Below are 12,200 nucleotides of genomic sequence, written 5' to 3' on the forward strand. Positions count from 1 at the left end.
TCAATGGTGTGCAGGTGTGTGTGAAAACAGCCCATGGTCTCCCTACCTAGCACGACTCCATATCGAGAGGGTAACTCTGGCCCTCTCGGCTGTAGTAATGCGGGCTCCCTGCTAGCATTGACCAAGGTAATCTACAAAGCCTTGTCCAATAAATAGGTATTTTTGTCGCACATGTAAGGTTCGGACGGTCGACAAATCTTTAATCTCTCCATTTTCGAAACACACACACACATATTTCCTTGGTACATCACTTATTTCTCAAGTGGTTACCTAACTCAACATCATCTCCCTGTGGCATTAGTGGCACCCGACGGGGTTTTTGAAATGTCTTCAAAATCATATCTTTTCTGCCATCATGCATATTCCGATCTCATAAATGTAGCAACTACTACCATCCTAACTACTTCCCACCCGCACAACCCTCATAGGAAGGTAGGGTCATTCTTAGTGCAAGTAGAAACGAAGAGATATTGGAGGGAACCCACCAAGGTGGTCACCGATTTAACATGATTCAAATGCAACAAAGTAAAGTGCCATATGACACACATAAAATGGTTTCAAGTCATGGTCAAGGGGCTGCTTGCATGTCTCATCGAAGTCTTCAAGATCTTCTCATGTTTCTCATCCAACTCCGAGCATGTGGTCTACTTTTTCAACTATCGCCGGAAACAACCACAGTAAGCCACACAACAAGCAGAGAAAAACAATTGCTCTATAAATAGGAGTTTTATTTTTATAGTACACCTATGGCTATAAGAAGAGTAGCCAATGGGATTTCAATGGATTTGGATCAACGAGGATTTCCGAAAGGTGAAAATGGAGGGATTAGTGGACCTACAAGAACTCAACAGAAAAAAATTCTTAAAAATGAGTGGAGGCACTCATTTAATAGGGCATGATTTTAGAAGACTTTTGGAAGTGGTTTCACCGGATTTGGAGTTGGGATGAATTTCCTAGAGATTTAGTAATATGGAATAAATGGGAAATGTGCCATTTAATTGATCTAACGAAAATAATGTATGGGAAAAATGTTAACCATGTCTAGAAAAATAGTGCTTGATTTGTAGAATCTCTGGAAATTTGAATCAATCCATTTAGAGTCGATTTGAAGGTTTTAGGAATTTTGCAAAAGTGCCCCCCTACTAGTGCAAATTTTAATTAGAATTGAAGAGGAAAAAAGTTGCTGGTGAAAAATTATGGGAGATGCACCATTAAATAGGTGGAATTTTTAGGAGAATTTAAAAACTTGATTTACTGTATTTGGACATGTATTTTGGCTTAGGGATTTTTTGGAAGTTCTTCAAAAAGAAAAAGAAAAACTTCATTACCTAATTGGCTAAAAAGTGCACCGGTCTCAAGTTAAGAACCGCACCCGCCGAGTGGCTCGGCATGGAGAGCGAGTAACGATGCAGGTGGCGTGTACCAAGGAATGCACTTCCAGTGGTAGGAGACGTCTTTCATGAAAGCCGTCTCCACTTAAAAACGATAGGCCCAGCTTAAGTCTCCTACACGCGGGCCCTACTGGCCCCTTTGCCTCTCTCTCGCCCCCTTCTTACTCCTCGTTATAAGAGCATGGTTAATAGTATAGCCAACTGTTGGCTACAAGTCATCTTATAGCCCATCTTATAGTTAGCTTGCACAATAGTTAGGTATCAAAGAGTACTACTTTTATCATATATGACCCACCTTTCATTCTCGCAAAGCATCTAGGAGCACGTGCTAGAGTTGACTCTTCACGAAGAGCCCGCTTCCCCTCTCTCTCCTCTTCTCTCTCATCCAACTCAGCAAAAATATAGTATTCTAATCCTTACAGCCTGCTGACTGTACCTTATTGTACTTGATCTAAGGGCAGTGGAGAGCACTGACCGTTGTGGCCCTGGTCGCCATGCTACAGCGGGCGTTGAGCCGGTGGTCTGGGTGGGCGCCCCTCTCTGTGACACGCCTGAGGACGATCTGTTGGGCAACATGGACTTCCCAAGCAAGCGGACCATCGCCAGGTGAGGATGGCGGCACGAGCGTCACTAGAGAGATCGACCCGGTCGCGGGGTGGGAGCCTAGAGCTACCAGATAGGATGGAGTTGGTACAGGGGTCCTTCTAGAGCGTAGAATAGCGGCGAGGAAGGGTCGGTTAGCTCGGATTCAAGCTATGGCCGAGGCGGGGGCACGACAACCATGGGTAGGATGCCGAGCTCCAGGGACCAAGGGGCTTGGTCAGGGAGTCTATGTGAGATAGGGGAGCTACCTGGAGTGCGAGAGCGAGATCAGGGCAGTTTATATGACCGGTTAAGGTCCACCATGGGCCGAGCTCGGGCGTGCTCGAGCGTGCTCTGCAGGGGAAAGAGGAGGGCATGGAAGGAGAGGCCCGACCGCGAGACTTTTTGCGGACGCCTAGACCGTTATCGAGGATAACTTTACCAGGGCCCAAGGTGGCCGGGGACTCAGGATGGGGCAGGCTACAGTGCGGGGCATGCCACTTGTGACCTGGGCACGGCCAAGCATGTCCACTAGTCCCTGGGGGTTTCTGGGGATTCTTTGAGGTGCTTAGGTGCTAGGGGAAAGATATAGAAAGTAAAAATGGAGAGGAGAGATGTGTTACCATGGCTATCGAGAGATGAGAATGGGACTTTTTACTCACCAGTAATTGTTCAATGTCCAGGGGAGAGTTACTATAGATAGAATAGGTTGAGACAAGGTTGTGGTAAAATTTTGAGGCCAAGGAGAATAGTAAAATTCGTAGAAATAGTAACTTACAGAAATGACGAGAAGGTGTTTGATGTAAGTTTTATCTAGCTAAATAGTTCTCCTGGCTATGAAACTTAAGATGATCAAGTGGTGGGTAAAAATGATAGTGACCACCATGATTATTTGAAGAAAGTTTTCAGTACAAACTTTATAAACCCTAGATCCATCCATACAAATCAGCTCCTCCTAATGCACCACTTTGTGTGGTGGCATTATTTGAGGATTAGAGCATGACCAAAAAGTTTGGGGTCAATTGGAGAAACTTAACAATGCAATTATTCCAAATCCTAGAAATTAGTAGATGTGGTTTTGAGGGGATTTGGACAAGTGTATGTGTTCTTATGGATGCACGAGTTGGTGTGGATGCATCATTAGGGTATTAGAACATCTCCACAATTTTTGAGTAGAATTGGAGCCACTTGGTAATGTAAAGCTCCTAAAGCTTGGATCTACACAAAGAGGGTTTTGGAATATTTTGGTGAGTAAATCAACTTTGCTTGAGATGAAACTTGGCAAGAATATCACATATATCATGCGCGACTTGCTAGAATTTTCCTGAAATTATTTGAGAATATTTCTTATAGAAATATTTCAAATATTGAAATGAAGAGAGTGGGTTTTGCAGTGTTTTGTCCAATATTTTGAACATGTCCATGTGTTGAAACTCTTATATATCGAAAATATATGTCCACTAATTTCCCTAAATTTTCTCAAATATTTTTGAAGCAATAAAATAATTTTCCCCTAAAAAGGACCATTCCTGGCCTCAAAAAACGTATTTATATAAATAGGAAATAACATTTAAAATAATAATTTTGTGGTTTTGGGAAGTATTTTTTATAATGGTGTCGAAATAAAATATTTGGGGTTAAACACCTCCCCTAATTTGAGGACTTGTAGTGTCAAACCTCAATTTAGGGTTTTTTCAAAGCTTAAATCAAATAAATGCTTTGTGGTCAAAGGAATATATTCTAAAAATAGTGTTACGTCCTACACACATGGTATGGTCACTGGGCAATGATTTGGATCAAGGAGATGAGTCTTGACAGAAGGAGATTGTTTTTTGAATTAACACCCACACAAGCAAACAAGCAGATAGCAATCAATGCAAGCACCACAAGCACACAAAATTTGGTTGGTCCAAATTTTTGAGCTATGTTAACTTAGTCAGGAGAGCCAAACACTCGGTGTGACAAAATCAATATAAAAACAACAGTATGACTCTATATGAATGACTGTGGTAGTGTACCAGGATGTGCAATGATCTAGCATAGCAGAAGTTATCAAAAAGTGGACAAGCCATGGAAATATGATGTTGGTGTCTTGCGATCATGCAAACCAATATGACAACGAAAGTACTAGTCATATAATGTGATGCTGGAAGTTGCATGACAATATATCTCGGGATGGTGATGGAAATGCCATGATAGGTAGGTATGTTGGCTTTTTGGATCAAGATATAGGAAGGCTTACGTGTGACAGAGTGTATCATGTCACGGGGTTTGGATGCATCAGCGAAGGTTGCACCGATCCTCGAGGTGAGAATGGGCAATGCACGGTATCGAAGAGGCTTGCAAATATGTGGAGGTGAGAGTGCGTATATCATGGATTCACATTAGTCATAAAGAACTTAGAGCAAGATTTTATTATCTCTCTCTGAGCAAAGCACTACTTGGATGCCCCTAGGTAGGAGGTTGGTAGGAGTTAACCATCGCATGCCCTCGACTCAAACAACACTAGGATTTAAACAACAAATAAATATAATCACACGTCATCACCATACCATAAAAGTTTTTGGATTAACAACAAGTTAACACCTCTAAGTCATGATACCTATTTTAACCAATGATCGTGGACTCATGCTTTTTCTCACATTACCACATTAATATCATTAACCATGATTTTTATTTTATGTGCTACTTGTGGTTTTGATTATGCACATATTGAATACTTATGATATTTGGACTTGTCTTATAATGCATGCAAATCACCATTGCTGTTTATGAACTCTGAAACAAATATAAGTGAAGAACGAGAGTGCAATTATTTCTTTAAAATCTATACGCCACCATGCTCTAAAAGATATAAGTGAAGCACTAGAGCAACTGCTAGAATATTATAATAAATCATGATGATATTGTGTGTATATCTAGTGGGTGTATTCAAAGAATGATGATTGTTTAAAACTAAAACTAAAGCAAACTAAAGCAAACAACACTGCAAGCAAAACTCATATCATGTGATGAATAAAAATGTAGCTCTAAGTGGCATACTGATGGATTGAAACGAAAGAGGGAATGCCTTTCGAGGCATACCCAAGATTAGACGCTTAAGTATTCCTTCGAATATTAACTTGGGGTCCTTGTTCATCCCAAGCTTAGGATCTTGCCTCTCATTATTCCTTCATCCATCGTGATAACACCCAAAACTTGAAAAATTCAGCAGACAAAACTCAGTAGAAACTTTGTGAGATCCGTTAGTATAATAAACATATAAAATACTTTAGGTACTGTTATAAATTTATTCATATGTTATTATTTCATAATATACTATATTATGACTTGTCCGTGACTTATAACCCCCGATACAATCCATGGCATCATCAAAACAAGCAAACCATGCAAGCAAAAAACAGAATGTGTATAGAATAGAACAATCTTTAATGATATAGTTAAGTACCATACCTATGTAACTCCAAAAATTATAAACAATTTGGAAGACCTGAGGAATTTTTACAAAAATATTGTGTGAAAAATTCATACCATAAAGATGTTCGAATAAAATCAGAGAAATTCTGCACTAGAGGTTAAAGTTTTTGTTTTTGCACCGGGTCAATTCTACTATCATTCAAATCCTCCGAAAGGCTTTACTTGGCACAAACACTAATTGAAACATAAAAACACAAGAATTATAGAGGCAATAATCATGTTATCACACACAAACATAAATTCAAAAATAATAATAATAAGATAACTACCGGGTTGCCTCCCAACTAGTGCTATTGTGCTACGCCCCTAGCTAGGCATAATGCATATGATTCAAGTGTTGTCATCTTTCTTATTAAGCTCCTCAATGAAAGAACCATGTTTCCTAGGGGAAATAGGAGGATTGAGAATAGGGACTCTTATCACATTTATAAAATTGGGATAGACACTAATCATTTTGATATCTTCATTTCTTTTGGTAGGAGGGGTGCTAATGCTCTTGGGAATATATATGAACTTAGGACTTTTATTGCGAGAGGTACTAGCATTAGTTTTTGAGGGTGTCAAAGCGGAACTTACCTTATCAATAAGTTCCTCCATTTTATAAATTCTATTCAAGCTTTGCTCTACCGTTTCATCAACAGTTGTATCTTTCTCTTTTGAGCTTTCGAATTAATTCCTACCCGTGACCCGACTTGAGTAATCTGATTATGAAGCTCTTTATCTAACTCCTCCAATTGTTCATTTGTAACCACTTTATTTTCAATAGCATCAAGCCTTTGCATAATATGTTCCACATTCAAGCTAGTTTCATTAATGATAATAGGTGGTGACCAACTAAATTTTCCATGGCTTTGATAGTATCCGAAGTGTGACCCATTAAGAAATTACCACCTGTAATCGTATCAACTACAATCTATATCAAATAGTAATACCATAATAGAAATTACAGAGCAAGATATTAGAGGATTGCTTATGAAATGATTAATTTTGAGCATTGCAAATTATAAACCATGCATCTTTTAAACTTTCTCCTCCCCTTTTCTAAAAATTGAGTACCTCGTTATTGGGAGTAAAGGGAAGAAAAGAAGCACTAGCCATGGTAGCGAGTAAACAAGTAAACTAGTGACAAGCAAAGATAAATATTTTTGTATTTTTGATTTTTATGGAGCAAGATTAATTTAAAAGCAAATAAAAATAGGAACACATGAATGGTATTTTGTGCAAAGTTACTTGAATGTAGATTGGTGATACTCCCGAGGAACGGCGCCAGAAATCCTTCCTGATGCTTGTGATCTGCATTGGGTTTTCTGTGAAGAGGAACGGGTGATGCAACACACTATAGGTAAGTATTTCCCTCGGTAGAGAACAAAGTTTTATCAAACCAATAGGAGTAACAACCAACCCCTCTCTTCAGCTATTGCACACAAAAGAAACAAACACTTGCACCCAACATGGTCAAGAGTGTTGTTAATCCCCTTGGACTCGTAATTTGCAAGCAAGTATAGTGTGTAGATAGATGTTGTAAAGTGAAAAGTAAATAAAAAAGTATATTAAGGCAGCGAGGAATTATAATGTTTGTAAACTTATAAGTGAATAGACCCAGGGGGCGTAGTTTTTCGAAATGGAATCTCTCATGTAGTTGGCATATAGTGGGTAAACAAATTACTATTGGGCAATTGATAGAAAAGCACATAGTTACGTGATATTCACGGCAATGATCATATATATATAGGCATAATTCCCATAAGCAAATAGGACGACTCTTGCTTGATTCTATTGCTATTACTCCATCCATCGACCGCTATTTAGCATGTACCTAGAGTATTAAATAAAATAGAGTAAGGCTTGGAGAACAATGACATGATGTAGACAAAGAGAACTCAATCAATATGAACCAATCCCATCATTTTATCCTTAGTGGCAACAACACAAAGACGTATATTGTCCCCTTATGTCACTGGGATATAGATTCCATGAGGTTTAACTCACTACAATGCACCCCTCTCACAGAAGAAATATCAGTCTAGTTAGCCAAACTATTTCAATAGATCGAACAGATTTACGAAGCTATTTTAATCATGCAAATAAGAACCATAATTAGAATTCAGAGAAGACTCATATATTTATCATGAATAATCTGAAAATAAACCCACAATTCATCAGGTCAAACTATTTTATTAGAATTCAGAGCAGACTCATATATTAGAATTCAAAGAAATATCAGTATAGTTGGCCAAACTATTTTATTTAAATACCTTTCTCTTAGGCCAGAAATGACCCCTTATGAAGGAAAGTTATTTTTATTGATTTCAAAATATTTTAGAAAATTTAAAGAAACTCAGTGGGCATATATATTCCACATATAGGAGTTTCAACACATGGTCATGTTAAAAATATTGGGCAAAACCCCTCAAAACACTTCCTGCTTATTTCAAGGTTTTGAAATATTTCTATAGGAAATATTCTCAATAAATCCTAGAAAAATTCTAGCATGTCACTCATGATATATGTGATCATCCTTCCAAGTTTCATCCCAATCTAACTTAATTTTATTCATCTAATTATTCCAAAACCATATTGTCCAGATCCAAATTTGAGCAACTCAACATTGCCAACTGTCTCCAATTGTGCTAAAATTTGGTGGATATGTTCTCATACTCCAATAATGTATCCACACCTAGTGGTGCATCAAGGAGAATAGAAGAACTTGTCCAAAACTCCTCGATACTTTCTCTGTTGATTTCTAACCTTGGGAAACTTTACATTGTAAAGTTTCTCGAATTGATCCCAAACTTTTTGGGCATGCTCTAATGCTCAAATAATGCCACAAAACAAAGTTGTGAATTTATGGGAATTGATTTGCATGGTTATATATGAAGAGAGCCATTTCTCCACACATTTCACTGGTTTTTCAAGTCTACATTGGAAACATTCTCGACCAAATCCCGAACTTGGTGTCCAAGCCTGTTTTCACCTATTATGTGATCGTGATAAGTTTCATAGAAATGGAGTCCATTTTATAGCCCTAACATCCATCAAACACCTTTAGCCTAATTACCAAAATTGTTACTTTGGCCCCTTCCACTAATCTCCTTGAGCTTAAAACTTTACCACAACTCTCTAGTTCCCTTCTACCTCCACTAACCTTGCCATGGCCACTAGTCAATTATTGGAGGGTGACTCCATGTACCCACCTCTCATTTTTACTTTGGCAGAACTATTTTACCCCTCTTGCTAAACTTCCCCTTAAGAAAATGCCCCACCTCTTTCTAGAGAGCCTCTAGCATCCTAATGCATCATCCCAAACCAATATATGACAGGCTCATGTCGGAAATATGAGCAGCCCATCTGAAACTAGATTTCTGGCTGAAATGTAGTTTTGAACTACAACTGCTAGCTAGACACCTCCTCTTGATCTGAAACTTTGCATTAATGTAGTCCTTCCATACCAAATATTCCTAGACAAGGTCTCATCTCAGTTTCCTCCCAGTGCAAACGCTTTTTGCTGGCCCCATGTTCGTTGTTGCAAACTTAAATAGAGCTGAAACCCAGCCTAATCTGCTCCATTCAAGTTCAAACTTCACCAGTGCCCCCTCCCACGTGTGCCTTGCATGCTTGACACCTTGGTTTGGCCAAGGTGTGTCCATGGACACATACTGGGGTGGTGACCACCTCCCTGACATGCAATAATGGTGCTCTGCACCTTGTCTTCACCCTGCAGGCCATGTTTAGACGTGGCAATTTGTCCCAGAGTGCCAGGGCACTCCCCTTTGACCGTCCAAGCCCTCGCCGACACCTAGAAGCCGCCAAGCCCCCTCAGGCACGCGTGCTCTTGCCGTGCTTAGAGCACCTGTGGTGCATCCGGGACTCCCCTCGATCGCCCCTCCACTTAGAGCATCCCCCGAGTCCATGCGTCACCCTCCTATATCACACCCCTGGTGCAAACCTCCATACGCCCCAATTTCTCCTCCCATGCACCCTATCCACCCCCATGGTTAGAACCTCCCCTGTCGGTTCCCCATCAAATTCAGCCACTTCGGCCTATTCTCTCCTCCGCGAGCCTCACCGGGGCGTCCCTGCGTTTCCATACTCCTCTTCCGCTCCTCCTCCCGTTCTTTCCATGCCTAGGGTGCCGTGCCCACGGTCATCGATGGTTGCGTCCGCCGTGGCCAAAGAGCCACTCGACCTGGCACTCCCCGACGAGGACAGCCCCCCCACGGCGGTGTGGCCCCTTTCTCGAGTCCGCCGGTGCCCGTGGCATCGCCAGGGCCGACCGGAGCCACCAGGGCGAGCTCCGACAATGCCCTGTCCTGTCTCCCCTTCGATCCCAGCTCAAGCGGGGGGTTGGGGATGGAGCTGACTGGCGGGGCCTGCCTATAAGCGGTGAAGTGCCCGGGGCCAGCCATAAATGGAGATGAGAGCCCTCTTGGTCGTCTCCCTGTGCATGAGACGTAAATCCCGGAGGCGCTCTCTGCGTTAACTGCGCCACCGCGAGCCAGGCCAAGATGGGCCAGACCGAGGCCAATTTAGCGCTTTGCGCGCAGTTTAACTATATGGTATAACCCCCTTTTTTACTTTTTCTTTTATCGAAAACTTCAAAAACCAATATCTGATTCATTTTTACTCCAAAATTGATGATTCAAATTCCTACAGGTTCCAAAAATCAAGATCTAGCCAAGGAGGTGCCTTGCACATTTTTCCAAATAACTTTTATGTAGTGTTAATATTCAAATGCACATTTCAATGTTTCTAGCCCCACCTTGCAAAAATCCTAGGAGACTCAAATCAGCTCCAAAGGGAGTGATTCCAATTTCCAGAGACATATTAAATCATTCTCTAATTTCCTAGCATAGGTGAACATTTTTATCAGCAATGTTTCTGTCGCATCAAATAAATAGCCCTTTTTGCTGTTTATTCCATATTAGAAAATCCATACGAAATTCATACCAACTCCAATTCTAGTGAAACCACTTCCTAAATGTTTCTAAGTTCATCCTCTGTTAAATGAGCACCTCCACTCATTTTTAGCAGAATGTTTTTTGTGGACTTCTTATAGGATCACCTATTCCTCCTTTCCTCCATTCAAAAATCTTTGATGATCCAGATCTCCTAGAACAAGCTTCAGGTATTTGTTTTAAGACGAGAGAGGTCCGAGAAAAATAAAATTTCTATTATTAGAGTACTTTTTTTCTTCTTGTTGTGTGGCTTACGGTGGTTGTTTCCGACGATAATTAACGGAATAAACGGAGTACTCGGACTTCGACCGGATGACCTCGAAGACCCCGAAGACCTATTAGAGAAAGGCAAGCAGCCCTTTAACCATGTGTGAGAAAAATTTTTATGCATGCCATGTTGAATACTTTATTCCAATGCATTTAGTCATCGTTAATCGGTACACCCCTGTATGGTGATACCGATGGCTCTAGTGGAACACTTGCATTGAGCATGACCTTACCATCTTTGAGAGTCACGCTAAAGCAAAGTTGACAAGTAGTTAGTAGTGCTACGCATAGGATGAGCATATGCATGGTGAAGGTACCACAAATGTGATGTCATAGGATTTACGAAAACCCCGTCGGGTGCCACTAATGTGAGAGGGTGATGATGTTGAGCTAGATGACCAGTTGAGAAAGAAGTGGTGTACCGAAAAGATTTTGTGTGAGTGGTTTCGGAAACAGGATTAGATTTAAGATTTGTCGATCGTCCCAACCTTACATGTGCGACCACGATACCCCTTTATGGGGCGGGGCTGTGTTGATTACTCTGGTCGTGATAGTAAGGAGCCCGCATTACTAGTGGTGGGAGTTATGTGGTCACTCTCGTGATGGGGTCGTGCCAGGTAGGACGACTATGCCATTTTTACGTGTTCCGGGCACACCGTTGGTCCCCGCACGGATGATACGGTCTAGAGTTGGTCCTCGTAAGATGTACATCATGTGGGTGGGTACCAATCGAGTGGACTCTTTGTATAGTGTCGTCAGGGGAAAGGCATTGATCAGGTACTTACCTTGGGTATGTATATACCGCGAGTCGTGGATGACATGGAAGTTTCCCGGATCTCGTGGGTACAACGCACAATCTCTGCACAGTGTCAGACTATTCGAATAGCCGTGTCCACGGTCAAGGACAGTTTGGTGGTGCTACTTGAACTACGTCTAGTTGTTTCCGCATAAACCAAGTGTGCGTGTGTATTAAGGTGTTATGTGAGAAAGTGATTACTTGGTCAAGTTTGGTGACTTGATATGGAGGATGAACATAAGGTGTTCAGTTCTTAAAATAATTATGTCGCTATCTGTAACCTATTCTTATGGTTACTATTTGCCTAGTGATGCATGACGCTAAACACTTGACCACGTTTATGCATTAATAAAAACCCGCTTTCCGCAAAGGCTGCATTATACTTCATATTGCACTCAACTACATAATCCGCATCATGGGCTATTTGCGAGTACATTCAAAGTACTCATTTGCTTTCCACTGGTTATTTCATTGACCAGGTAAGAGAGCAGGAGATGGTGAAGAGTACCATGGTGACATTCCTATGACCTATGACACTTACGAGTCAGAATGCATGTAGATTAAGGCTGATGGCATGGGTTCATGCTTTCGACCAATATTTCCGCTATTGGTCAAGTTTGCTGTATTAGCCTCCAATGCCCGATCTATGTAAGACTTGACCACAATGGTCACTATTTGTATGAGACGGTATGTATGGATGTAAGACTCCTATTGTTCTGTTTCTGTGTGTTC

The 12,200-nt window shown here is 41.0% G+C and overlaps 1 pseudogene; it reads left to right on the top strand.

Moving 5' to 3' along the window:
- The first annotated feature begins 9,441 nt into the window (after window positions 1-9,441).
- On the top strand, window positions 9,442-10,012 carry LOC123427192 (annotated as a pseudogene).
- The last annotated feature ends 2,188 nt before the right edge of the window (window positions 10,013-12,200 follow it).

The sequence above is a fragment of the Hordeum vulgare genome, chromosome 2H, assembly GCF_904849725.1.
Source record: "Hordeum vulgare subsp. vulgare chromosome 2H, MorexV3_pseudomolecules_assembly, whole genome shotgun sequence".
Taxonomy (NCBI): Eukaryota; Viridiplantae; Streptophyta; class Magnoliopsida; order Poales; family Poaceae; genus Hordeum; species Hordeum vulgare.